The 13,419-nt window shown below is 43.6% G+C and overlaps 1 long non-coding RNA gene and 1 pseudogene across 1 annotated transcript; one reads left to right on the top strand and one right to left on the bottom strand.

Moving 5' to 3' along the window:
• Positions 1 to 9,894: 9,894 nt before the first annotated feature.
• On the bottom strand, positions 9,895 to 11,323 carry LOC143851608 (splicing factor Cactin pseudogene; annotated as a pseudogene).
• A 169-nt stretch (positions 11,324 to 11,492) lies between these two features.
• LOC143851628 (uncharacterized) lies at positions 11,493 to 13,143 on the top strand. The gene is made up of 2 exons (XR_013236429.1): positions 11,493 to 11,567; positions 11,920 to 13,143. It is a non-coding gene; the product is annotated as an uncharacterized LOC143851628 (long non-coding RNA).
• The last annotated feature ends 276 nt before the right edge of the window (positions 13,144 to 13,419 follow it).

Below are 13,419 nucleotides of genomic sequence, written 5' to 3' on the forward strand. Positions count from 1 at the left end.
AAATGAGAAACTCATCTTCCTTTTTGCTTATTAATTGGCGTCCTAGAGCATTTTGGGAAATGTAATGACCTTTGGAAGCTGTTTAAATAATAAAAGACAATATGAGTTTGTCCAATTATTAAAACATGGTAGTACTGATCATGGTTTTAAATTTCGACAATATGAGTTCGGAATTCAGTGGAGACCTATGCCGAAATCTCACTTACCCGAAACAGTATTTTATTTCGGCCGAAATTCCGTTTTTCCCCGAAATTTCACCTAAAACACCTTTTTTTTTTTTTAATATTTTACCGAAATTCCGAAATATATTGAATAAAATACTCTTTCTCTTGTTTCGCCGGATTTCGACCGAAATTTCATTTTCCGGGGGGTCCGAAACCGGTATCGAAACCGAAATTTAAATCCTTGTACTGATATCAGTAGCAAAAAGAAATCATTCTAACGTCTTCTTTCCTCACAAGCAATGATGGCCCTATTGGGCCCACTTATATAGTGTACTTGATCCAGGTCTGTTGATTAACCATAAATCAGGGCAAATGCTTGAGAAAAACTTGATGGGATTGCCCTAGGCCGCTGATCCAAATCTAGTGTTTATCCTGCTAAGAAAGCTAAGAAAATTTAGACCGAGCAGCAGAGAAGGAGAGAAGAATGTGAAAAGTGAAAAATGAGGAGTAAAACTCCGGTATATATAGGCTTGGAAGAGTGGGAAAAATCCCGCCCTTTTCCCACCAGCCGGAGTGCGCCACGTCACCTACCGCATTAAATGCGCCGCTCGCATTAAATGCACCGTCCGCATTAAATGCGAGGTACAAGTTCCAAAGTGATAACGCCAAAGGACCTGCCCGGCCTGGCCGTCCAACGCCTTAGCCGGACAGGATATGACGCGTTCGCTAGAAGACAAAACTCTGCCCGGCAGAGCAGCCCAGAAGGCTTAGCCGGACAGGATATGGCGCAATCGCTACGCGACAAAAGACCTGCCCGGCCAAGCCGCACAAAAGGCTTAGCCGGACAGGATATGACGCATTCGCTAGAAGACAAAACTCTGCCCGGCAGAGCCGCCCAGAAGGCTTAGCCGGACAGGATATGGCGCAATCGCTACGCGACAAAAGACCTGCCCGGCCAAGCCGCACAGAAGGCTTAGCCGGACAGGATATGACGCGTTCGCTAGAAGACAAAATTCTGCCCGGCAGAGCCGCCCAGAAGGCTTAGCCGGACAGGATATGGCGCAATCGCTACGCGACAAAAGACCTGCCCGGCCAAGCTGCCCAGAAGGCTTAGCCGGACAGGATATGACGCGTTCGCTAGAAGACAAAATTCTGCCCGGCAGAGCCGCCCAGAAGGCTTAGCCGGACAGGATATGGCGCAATCGCTACGCAACAAAAGACCTGCCCGGCCAAGCCGCCCAGAAGGCTTAGCCGGACAGGATATGACGCGTTCGCTAGAAGACAAAATTCTGCCCGGCAGAGCCGCCCAGAAGGCTTAGCCGGACAGGATATGGCGCAATCGCTACGCGACAAAAATTCTGCCCGGCCAAGCCGCCCAGAAGGCTTAGCCGGACAGGATATGACGCGTTCGCTAGAAGACAAAATTTTGCCCGGCAGAGCCGCCCAGAAGGCTTAGCCGGACAGGATATGGCGCAATCGCTACGCGACAAAAGACCTGCCCGGCCAAGCCGCCCAGAAGGCTTAGCCGGACAGGATATGACGCGTTCGTTAGAAGACAAAATTCTGCCCGGCAGAGCCGCCCAGAAGGCTTAGCCGGACAGGATATGGCGCAATCGCTACGCGACAAAAATTCTGCCCGGCCAAGCCGCCCAGAAGGCTTAGCCGGACAGGATATGATGCGTTCGCTAGAGGACAAAATTCTGCCCGGCAGAGCCGCCCATAAGGCTTAGCCGGACAGGATATGGTGCAATCGCTACGCGACAAAAGACCTGCCCGGCCAAGCCGCCCAGAAGGCTTAGCCGGACAGGATATGACGCGTTCGCTAGAAGACAAAATTATGCCTGGCAGAGCCGCCCAGAAGGCTTAGCCGGACAGGATATGGCGCAATCGCTACGCGACAAAAGACCTGCCCGGCCAAGCCGCCTAGAAGGCTTAGCCGGACAGGATATGACGCGTTCGCTAGAAAACAAGATCTGCCCGGCCTGGCCGTCCAGCGCCTAAGCCGGACAGGATATGACGCGTTCGCTAGACGACAAAATTCTGTCCGGCCTAGCCGCCCAGAAGGCTTAGCCGGACAGGATATGACGCGTTTGCTAGAAGACAAAGTTCTGCCCGGCCTGGCCGTCCAGCGGCTTAGCCGGACAGGATATGGCGCAATCGCTTGGCGCCCAGAAACAGATCTGCTCGGCCTGCTGCGACGCCCAGAAGATCTGCTCGGCCAGGACGCCCAGGAGATTTGGCCGGCCAGACTTCTGGTCCAAATTTTGGCCGGACTGGGTCGCCCACAGACTCCTGTCCGGCCGTGCTCCTTCAGGCCATGCTCCAAGGCCCGACCAGGCCACCCGGAGGCCCCTGTCCGGCCGCGGTTTCTTCTGGCCCAGTTTGAGGCCGGCCTCAGCTGCCCATAGGGCTTAAGGCCGGCCAGATGCTGTTTTAACCCTCTTTTTGCTTCCCCTAGCCGCTATCACGACTCGGAGAACCAGGGGGCAACTAATGGGGTCCAAAATCTGCAACCAACCGGCTGTTGACACGTGGCCCTCACAGGGACCACTGCAAAGCCAACACCTGTCCCTGCTAGGTGCGACACCTGGACCAATCAGGGACTTCCATCTGCCCCTCCTAGGTATGAGACCTGGTCCATACAGGGGCTACCACCTGCCCTGGACAGGTGACTCAGAACCACTATAAATAGCCTTCACTTGTGCTAAGGTGAGGGATCTGAAATCAAAAACCCTAAGCTTTCTGATCAGACATTGCTCTGCACTCCTGCTCATACTGACTTGAGTGTCGAAGTGCCCGTCCGGAGCAACACTCCGGGTTGGTCTTCTGACCCTTTGTCTTCTTGTCTGTGCCCTTGTGCAGCGCAGGACTCCACTAGCCCTTCAGCCGTGGCTTGTCAGATCAGCCCTTCCGGCCTTACCATAACCTGTTACCAATTTTAGACCTAACAGTCTTGATCATCACACACGAGACTACGAAAGAAAACTGCGTATTGGCTTGCATTCGGGCATCACCAATTAAGTTGTTAAATGAACCCTGATCCTGAGCCAAACCGCAATTGTCTGAGTGAGAAAGCCAGTGCAAAACAGCAAAAGTGGAGGCAAAAGCAAAGAGTGCAAAAAAGTGGAGGCGTAAAGAGAATAAAGAGAAAATACGTGGCAAGCTTTTAAGTCAACGTGAAGCATGAAATCAGCCTTATTAGAAGTAAACAAGAAGTGTGTAAAAAGACTAGAGCCACATCATGTTAGAGAAGAAGGGTTAGTATAGACGAGGATTAGCAGTAGTAAAGAACGCTCCACGACTGATTAAAATTATTAAATTTAGGGATTTATCGTTTCACATATTTTATTTATGTAGATTTAAAATTAAGTTTTTGGAAAAAGATTCACTTGAGCTTGTAAGTGTTAAACGCTATATTTCTAAATACAGTCCTTTGGCATTAGGGATGCAATTTGGGCTGGATCAAGTCAAGCTTTTGCTAAAAATAAATTAAAATTAACTTGAACCCGACCTGATTTTATGATAAAAGCTCAACCATAAAATACATCCAAAGCCGGCGTCACTTTTTTTTTGTGGGGCCATGTGTAAGGTGAAATAATAGCCATTGATATCTTGGAACAAACTGTGAAAATTTGCGTAGTGATCAACTGATCACAAGTTTGATGGTGGCTGATCCTAGATTTTAGATCATGGAATACCGATGGCTGAGACCCGCCTTGATCGAGGGTTAGGACCTTTTCTCAATTTCTTTCTTTCTTCTTCTTCTCTCTTTTTTATTATTCGATATTTCTATGGACCACACCATACATCTCGGTGGTGGATTAGTATAGATTAATGTACCAACAATCATGCACATGTGCCACAATAGATTTGATTTTGTGTGTATGGTGGTGATCAAGGTTGTTGATATCGTGGACCACCACATGTCAAGTTCCCAATTTTGCCCGTAGACCCCTGTGATGATTGAGGCCATGGATTCAACGGGCCACCAAATGCCCAGGTGATTGTAGCTGTCAGATCGTGGTTGGCAAATGGCACTGATCGATTTTTAGGGTGAACTCATATGACCACCTTCTTGATCGTGAAACTAGGATAGTCCATCTGGCATTGGATCTGCAGCCCACCATAATAAATGGCCCTGATCACCACACAAATGTTCATGTGTTTTGGGCCCATGGGCATGCCGTGTTTCAAAAAAATTCTTCCTATATCAGTTGAATATAGTAATTCCCCACTTGAGATTTTTTATGCAATGCCCTTTTCAACTCTAGATTGTTTAGAAGCTAACAAATCCGTCTCTCTTGAACAGAACTTCCACCATTTTCTCACTCAAAATGCAAAGAATTTCAAAAAACACAAAGCCAGACTAAATGTGTAAGGAACTTAAAAAATAACCGAGATTTTTTTCTTTTTTTAATCAAATCTCGCTTATTACAGTCCCCTTTCTTCAGTTCTGACTTATACAATCTGCAACATAGATAGTTTCCTCAATGCCCTCTCGAAGGTCTTGTGAATCTCAACAGCCCCTTGAAGATTAGTAATGTAATACTGCTTTACTACCTCACTCTGTGTAAAATACTGTATTCGTCCAAAGATTAAGTGGTTTTATATAGGTATTGAAACTGGATGTTCAGCATCAGTATTTATGTGATCAGGTCAACCATGTTTGAAATTGCATCCCATTTTCGTTCCCTCCCAGAAATTATTTTAGATATTTTTTTACACTATACTGGCGAATGAATGAATGTGACAACGGCTACTTTCTGAGTGTAGTTCTTTGCCAGTGTTCCTACCATGCAAATTATGCCATATTTGGTCTGCTGGTGTCACTTGTTTCACTGTGAACATTGTAGTCCATTATTTCTTATAGTAAAGGATTTTTCTTTTTCTTTTTTCTTTTTTTAACCCTATGCTAAGTAAGGATGAAGTTTGAACCCCTGACCTCAACGCTACTCGCTTTAAGGCATCATTATTAGGCAAGGCCTCAACTTTACAGGGTAGGAAATTAGGAATTCATTAATGTCAGGATGTGTATATAGGAGGGCCAAGTCTTTATTCCCTTCAACCACAAATGTATATAGGGCTTTTAGAAATTGGATACATAGGCTCTCTTTTTTTTGAGTCGTAGATATATTTAAAGCTTCCATGTGGAGTTTCTGTCTGGTCAAAGAAATAATATGGACAAGAGTTCTGTAACAGGAGTGGCTTGTAGGAGATTAAAGTGGGTGCTCACCTTGTTTTCAGGAGTTTGATACCTTGGTTACTAAGCTCTACTATATTGGACGGCCTTATGCACAATAGTCCTTGTGTAAGTGCTGTAAAATTCTGGATTATACAATAAATTATCCCGGAGAAATCCAGGTTTTTGACGTCTCTTCCCCATCATGAGATTTCTAAAACCTAAAAACACGGGACGATCTCCTGTTCTCTCGCACAACGGAAAGAAGGGCGAAATCAGAAAATGACAGACAATCTCCCTCTCTCGTCTCTCATCCAGGGTTATGAGGAAATCCAAGATTCCAAAATCCGCGTTTCCAAACGGCCCCTTAAACCATGTTGATTTTAAATCTATGTTTTAGGTAAAGTAATTGGACCACGGGTTTTGGGAGACCAGAATAGCAAATTCTACCGAATCCATCCAAATTAAGTTTATATGGATAATTAAATTAAATAGATTTAAAAAAAAATGCTTATCTGACAATCTACATCGGATTTAGATTATGGATTCGATGAATAAAGAATAAATAAAATATAAATCAAGCAATAATTGGATCAGTTTAATTTTATTTTATATTTGTTGCAAGAGAAGGGAAGAAAGCCGTTGGGAGGACTAGAAGCAGGGACGGAGCCAGGAATTTACACTTGGGGCAGTAATGAAGGGCAGTAATGACCGCCCCTAAATAGAGACAGTTACAGGTGTTCTAAGAATAAACCGTCGGTATATTAACAACAAAGGAAAACCGGTTAAAAAGACTAATTTTTTGGCAAAAGAATTTACCAATGAAAGATTAGAAGGATGTGGTTCGGCAAACTGTTAGGTACCTTACCGGTACGCCAAAAGCTCCAGAGCTGATGGAATGAGTTAGGCAAGGCCTTTTAAACCTGTCCCATAGCAGGCTGGGTCCCACCCAGCCCCATAACTAGGCGGGCCTCAACTCAGGACCGTAACATACCACCGCGCTTCCGAATCCGCAGTCCTTTGCGGCCCAGTCTGTGACATCTTTCACTCTATTCTTTTTTCCAGGTAGCCCTTTTCACAAGTTGCCCCTTCCTCGGCGGTCCACTCTGGCAACTTTACTCTGATGGCTTTTACTTTGGCCTTTTACGAGGTAGCCTTTTATAGGTAGGCCTCTCCACAGGTCGCCCCGTATGTAACTCGAACACGGGACGTGGTGGCTGCTCTGATACCAAATGTTAGGTACCTTACCGATACACCAAAAGTTCCAGAGCTGATGGTACGCGTTAGGCAAGGCCCTTTAAACCTGTCCCATTCCAGGCTGGGTCCCACCCAATCCCATACCCAGGCGGGCCCCCACTCAGAACCGTAACACAAACCTAACATACAACGTTCAATTTTTCAAATGGCTGCAGAAGCGTGACCGAGAATGAGATTTTCGCCCATTTTTCCAGAGCCACGCAGCCGCTTTGGTCAATTCGTACTTGTAGAGAATAATCGCCGAAGACGCCGTAGTTTTTTTTAATTCCAAGAAGATGGCATTTTAGAAATGCTTCCTTTAGATCTGGGGCAGTGATAAATTCACCCTAACTCACTTCCCTCTCAACGTGAACATTTGAGGGGGCCTAGCCCCACTTGTAAGTAATCTCTCTTCTCTCTTTGAAGGCAAACCCTCATTGGGCCCAACAATAAATTGTTTAGATCATTAGAGAAGATGGACCCCATGAAAAGTATATATTTAAAAAAAATAATTTGGAGAAATTCAAATCATTCATTTGTTGGGCCCCGATGTAAAGAGGGTTTGCCCATAAAATCATCTCCATAAGATGATCCAAACCCTCCGATCAACCTCTATGGAGCAGAGAGTTAAGACCATCATATGGAGATGATTTTTTCAAGAAAGGCCTATTTACAATGGCGCCCATCAAATGAACGGTCTGGATATTGAAATAATGTGGGCCGCAATGCATTTTTTAATAAGTAAGCGTGCACGTATTTTTGTAAAATTATAGTGGACTGTTGGATTTTGTTAATCTGATTCCCACCCATACGAGAAAATTACTTCGTTGTTAACGTAGTCGTTAATGTCGCCTGTCGCCATAACCGGTAAAAATGCATCTAACATGCTTCTTTTCAAATTTGCTGCGTAAATGATCAGGTACAAATACATAGCAAACTGAACCAAAAACACGTAAATGACTTACATTGGGCTTAACACCAGACAATTTTTCAACAGGTGAGATGAAATTGAGCTTTGGTTGAGGAAGACGATTAATAACATATGCAGCGGTCTTCATACATTCAGCCCAAAACCTGGTTGGGACATTTTTTGCATGCATCATGCTTCTACATGCTTCAGCCAAATGTATGTTTTTCCTTTCGGCTACCCCATTTTGCTAGGGTGTATTGGGGCAAGTAAGTTGTCTGCGTATCCCATGCTCTTTCAGATAGGATGAAAACTCATTTGATGAGAATTCACCTCCATTATCAGATCTTAAACATTTGATTTTATAGCCAAGATCATTTTCTACTTGTTTGTGAAACTCCACAAACATTTTGAACACTTCAAGTTTTTCTTTCAAAAAATATATCCAAACATATCTTGAAAAATCATCTATAAATGTTAATAGATAACTTTTACCTCCAATGGATGGAATTTTCACTTTGCCGAGGACGTCAGAATGCACTAGCTCAAGTGGCTCTTTTGCTTGGAACGCAGATTCGGTGTATGGTAGCTGATGTGCCTTCCCATATTGACATCCAGAACAGACAATGTCATGTCTAACTTCAAGTTCGGGAAGCCCTCTTACCAATTGTTTTTTCATCATGACTTTCAACTTCATATATCCAACGTGTGCAAGACGAGAGTGCCATAAATCAACAGTCTCATTTTTTCGAGTTCTATCAACATATGCATCTTGGGCTGTCATAACATAAATTGATTCTACCCTCTTTCCTTCCATGCAAGGCATCCCAAAAATCTGCTATTCTTTGTAGATTTTTACATCATTTGGACCAAAGATGACAAAATTACCTAAGTTAGTAATTTGAGATACTGACATCAGGTTCTTCTTCATGTTGGGAATGTGATAAACATCTTTGAGCAGGATATGCTTATTGCTGGATCTTGGAATGCAAGCGGCATCTCCTACATGAGCAATTGGCAACTTTGCATTGTTTGCTGTCACTACCATCTTCTTTCCAGTGTACTCTGTCTTTGTGAGGAATTTTTGCCCATCTCCTGTCATATGGTTTGAACAGCCTGAGTCAACGATCCAGTCTTTAGAATAGTCTGGTTGATCTGAGACATCTTCCTCCATAGAGCTTGTAGATACCACGTGATTAGAGGCTGTTAAAGCCATCTCAATTAACTCTAACGGTTTTTCATCAGAGATAAGGAGATCTGCCCATCCTTCTAACTGATCTTCATCAATGACAAGAAAATCTGCCCATTCTTCTTCATTGTCCTAAAATTTTTTCTTTTCAGCCACCAAGGATTGGTCTTCAACAATGGAGACAAAGGCGCTCCATTCGTCCTCGCTGTCATCATTCTGTTGAACATCATTCGATGTAGCAGAATTTCCTTCTTCGGATTTCTTCTTTGGTGCATGGCAACCCCTGGCAAAATGACCAGGCTTGCCACAGTTGTAGCATGTCCATGTTTTCTTTGAACTTGAGCCTGATTCATGATTTATGTAAGCTTCCTCTCCTTGAGTGCTCCCTTGCCAAGGCTATGATTTTGATTTGGGCTTGCTTCCCCGACCTGTGAAGAGTACCTCTTCATTTTCTTTCAAGGATATACCTGCAATTTGTTTAGCCAAACTCTCTTGATTGGCTAGAAGACTTTCCAATTCAAGTAGAGATGGCTGAACTGACCACCCTTGAATAGCTGTAATGAACCCATTGTATTCAGATTTTAAACCTCGAATAATTATCCTCCGTGTACGTGCATCGGTGATTTTGGATTCTGCATCAAGTTGGGTGATATCATGACAAATACCTTTTACTTTCATGAAGTATTGGGATATTGTCATGTTCCCATGAGAGACTGATCCAATCTCATTCTCTAGCATCTGGAGTCTTGCATCATTTGTTTTAGAAAACAAAACGGCAAATGACTCCCAGGCTTCCTTAGGCGTCTTGACTTCACGAATATGGTCTAACATATCCTTCTGAATGGTGACCTTCAGAACAAACAAAGCTTTCCCTGCTTTGATCTTCCACTTATTTGAAGCATCCTGGGAATCGCGTGTGCAGTTGGGAGGGACGGCATCAGCTCCATTCACAACCTCCCAAAGATCTTGACCCTGAAGATACGACTCCAGGCATGACTTCCAGTAGTCATAATTCGTGTTATTTAGCTTCTCGATTCCACCTACTGAATTGGTGAGATCCATGATTGCAGCCAAACAGCAGGTCTTCGATCACAGCTAGACACGATTGCAGCAAACAGCCGGTCTTCAAATCTCCAAAACCTCAGCAACTCTCCCAAAAAATCGCCTCAGCTCTGATACCATATGTAAATAAAACAGAGCAGAAAACAGAGACTTGAAACTAACTTTTCTTGCTTAATAAATCGAGTGAAATGAATTACAAATAAATAGACTAGAAAACTCCTGAAAAATAGCAACAACTTTAACAAACATAAAATATCTAAAACTACTTCACTAAACTCTTGGTCTTCCTCTTTTTATTCTGACTGAAGATCGCAAAAGATTTCCCATGCAACAGACTTATTTCTTTGGTGAGCAGTTGGTGATGATCTTCAACAGCCATCAGTACACCTGTGACTCTAGATTTACTTCAGCACCAGAGCCAAATACTGCATCCCCTTCCTCCATGGCTCCCATTGCTTTCATTGCTTTCATTTCTAAGTTGTATTCAGATGGGGTTGACTTCGCAGCTATAGCTTCTTGTATCCGTCTTTGTTGTTCTTCTAATTCAGCCACACGTTTCCGTGATCCAGTTCAACTCTGTCCTGTTCAGAATCAATTGCTAATTCTTCATCTTCATCAGCATGCAACAACTCTGGTGAAAATGAACCAGGCTCTTCTCCTGGCTTGTCTGCTAGTTCCTCCATCGTGGGTTCCGGGGAATAGGGTACAGCATCTTCCACAACATGCACGGCATCCTCCTCTTTCGGCCTAGAATCATGATCTGATTCTACGCTCGGTTCAATCTCCACTGGCTGCTCCAAACGTTGTAAATGCTTCCGTAGAAGTTTGGTATGAATTTCCTTCGGACAGGCCTTTGCCTTGTATATATGAAGTCTTTTCAGAACGGCTTCCCAATACTCAACAACCTTGGCTGTCCCAGAGTGCATCTGTGACTCAATCTGGCATTGGAATGCCTCCAACTCGCTGTGTGTTTTCCCTTGAAAGAAGTTCTTGACATCAGCTTCAACGCTCGAATGCAATCCCCTTTCTTCTGCAAGTATCTCAGCAGGTGGTTCCTCACCACGTACCCTTGCCCTATCTAACGCATCCCTTTTCCGAGCTTCAGCTAGCTCCCAATCGCAAACTACCATTAATGCCTCCCAAAATTCAATATGCGTTGGTGTTGCCCTGTCCAAATCGAGATGCATTTTAATGTCATCACGGAGCTCTTCCATATCCTCAACTGTCAGACCCTTGAAGACCATGTAAGGTTCATTGATCTCGATGTCAAAATCTAATCTTCTCTCGCAGCCTAATGTCTGACCTAATTTTGATCAAAATGGAACTCTTCTTCTTTCTTTTCCCAATCCTGGAACTCAGCCCTTGCACGTTCCCTAGCCAACATTGCCATTTCCTCTTCATGCTGGGCCTTTTCAATTGCTCTCTCCTCTCTCCTTTTTTTCCACATTTTCAATCTCTGCCATCCTCTCTCTTTGTTTCTTCTTTTCAGCTTTGACCGAAAGCATATCCAGAGTTTCTTTTTATTATTAATTTTTTTTATTTTTGGTAACTTTAGTTGGACGAATTTACTTGGAGTTAGGATAGTTCAAATTTTTGAGAAACTTTACGACTTTGAGTTATTTTAGGACTCCAGAGATAATTTAGGACTTTTTAGAAATTCTAGGAATTTTAGAAAGTTTAGGAAGTGGGAAACGTCCAAACCAAAGACTATAATTATGGCCATGAAGTGTAACCGTTTTGGTGCTTTTATTATGAAATGAATACGTTTTTCTTGGTGGAGAAAAGTCTCGCTATCTTATCTTGAGAAGAAGAAGTATTCAAGCTTTCATGGTAAAACTTAACCTTCTCTGTTCATTCATTTTATCTGTTTTATGCAGATTTTTAAACTTGTTTTAATGCAAGTTTTGATTAGCCATTGAAGCAGCCCATTACCTGCTTCTTTTCAACTTTCCATCCGACCTCTTAAACCAGCACCAAAAGTTACCCGAACCCTTAAACCATTATCTTTATTTCAGCCTAACCCTCCCATATTTCCAACTTTTCAAAACTGTTTCCGCGACACATCCGTGCATCAAATTGTTTAAAGCTTCCGCTACCCCCGCCCCTACGTCACTTACCCAATCTACCTCCAAGATGATTTAACGCTCAGATCTTAATTCAATCAAGCTGTTGGATCTCACAGTCGATGTGCTGTCAAGGACCTTTCATGTGGAAGATGCTATGTCGCTCGGGAGCGAGGAGTGGAGGCCAGTCGCGGTAAATACCTATCATATCTGCTTGACCTTTCATAATCGGGGACAGAATGAAACGGCCATAAGAAAGGCGCTTACTGTCTGCTCTTGATTCAACACACCTAAGGTCGGATGACACAGCTAAGGCATTGGCACCACATGTCGCAATCCGAGAATTGCTTCATATTTGCTTTGTGATATAGCACTGTGTGCGTCGCTGGCTGGATTTTGTGCCATGTGCTGCGATCATATTTTATCCCCATCACGGGAGGTATGCGAAGATTTATGTGCTCTTTACCAAATGGGTGAAAGTTTTTTTGCCTATTGAACCTCATCAAGTTATAATCCATAAGGAGTAAGATCCTAACACTCGATCTTTAGGTTTCCCGGGGTCTTCCCCAATCACATGTCTGATCTTTTGGAAAGTTGGTCTTATGCCCCTTGGACTAAAAAGGGTAATACCTTACGGAACCTGATGCTATTAGCCACTATCTAGGTCTTTTGGAAAGAGAGAAATGCTCGCACTTTAAAAAAACGTAGTAAAAAGTGTTTCCTCTTCCTTCTTCAGAATCATCTCGTTAGTGGTTTCTTGGGCATAAGTGCTCCCTGATTTTTCATTTTACTCGAATTGTAACATCAAGGTGTTGGAAAGAGGTTTGCAATCGCAGAGAGAGTGAATAGGTAGTTGCCCCTAGATGGACCCCACCCAACCAAGGGTGGTTAAAGCTAAATTTTGATGGTTCGAGTTTGGAAATCCCAGGTCCATTACGCATCGGAGGTCTCTTAAGAGATGAGAATAGCACCACTAAATGGGCATTCTCTGGGCCCATTGGAATCAAAGATTCCAATGAAGCGAAAGTGACAGTAATTCTCAAAGGCCCAAGACCGGTGTCAGATAGAGATATGAGCACCCTAATAGTGGAAAGAGATTCCTTGAATGTCATAAGGTAGTTGGAAGCCCGATCTTCTCCCCTGTGGCGTGCTTCAGAGATTTTAGATTGGGATGAAGGCCATACGCCTATTTATCATCATGTAAGGAGGTCGGCGAATGAAGGGGCGAATCATCTTGCTCAAGCAGGTGCCGACCTAGAATTTCTTGATTTTCTTCCCCGTGAGGAAGCCTCCAGTCTGTTCATTTGGAAATTTTGTATTTGTCTTTCTAATTGGCCCCTTGACCGCCTTGTTCAGGGTCTTCTCTTTAGCAATAAAATCTAAGAGCTTCAACCAAAAAAAAAAAAAACGGAATAATCCAGAAGCTTTTGGGATGTAGATGATCCCCACTCAACACATGGGTGTTTGGGGTCGTTGATCTCCTAATCCACCACTTGGGCATTACAATGGGGTCTATTCCATGACAAAAGAAGATCCTAATCCCTCAAACCAAAGATTTTTAGGGGCTTTCACTGAAAAATGATCTTGCAATTTGTAGCAATGATCTAATGGCTAGGATT

The sequence above is a fragment of the Tasmannia lanceolata genome, unplaced genomic scaffold, assembly GCF_043159265.1.
Source record: "Tasmannia lanceolata isolate RefF3 unplaced genomic scaffold, GAP_Taslan_0.1 ptg000018l, whole genome shotgun sequence".
Classification (NCBI taxonomy): Eukaryota; Viridiplantae; Streptophyta; class Magnoliopsida; order Canellales; family Winteraceae; genus Tasmannia; species Tasmannia lanceolata.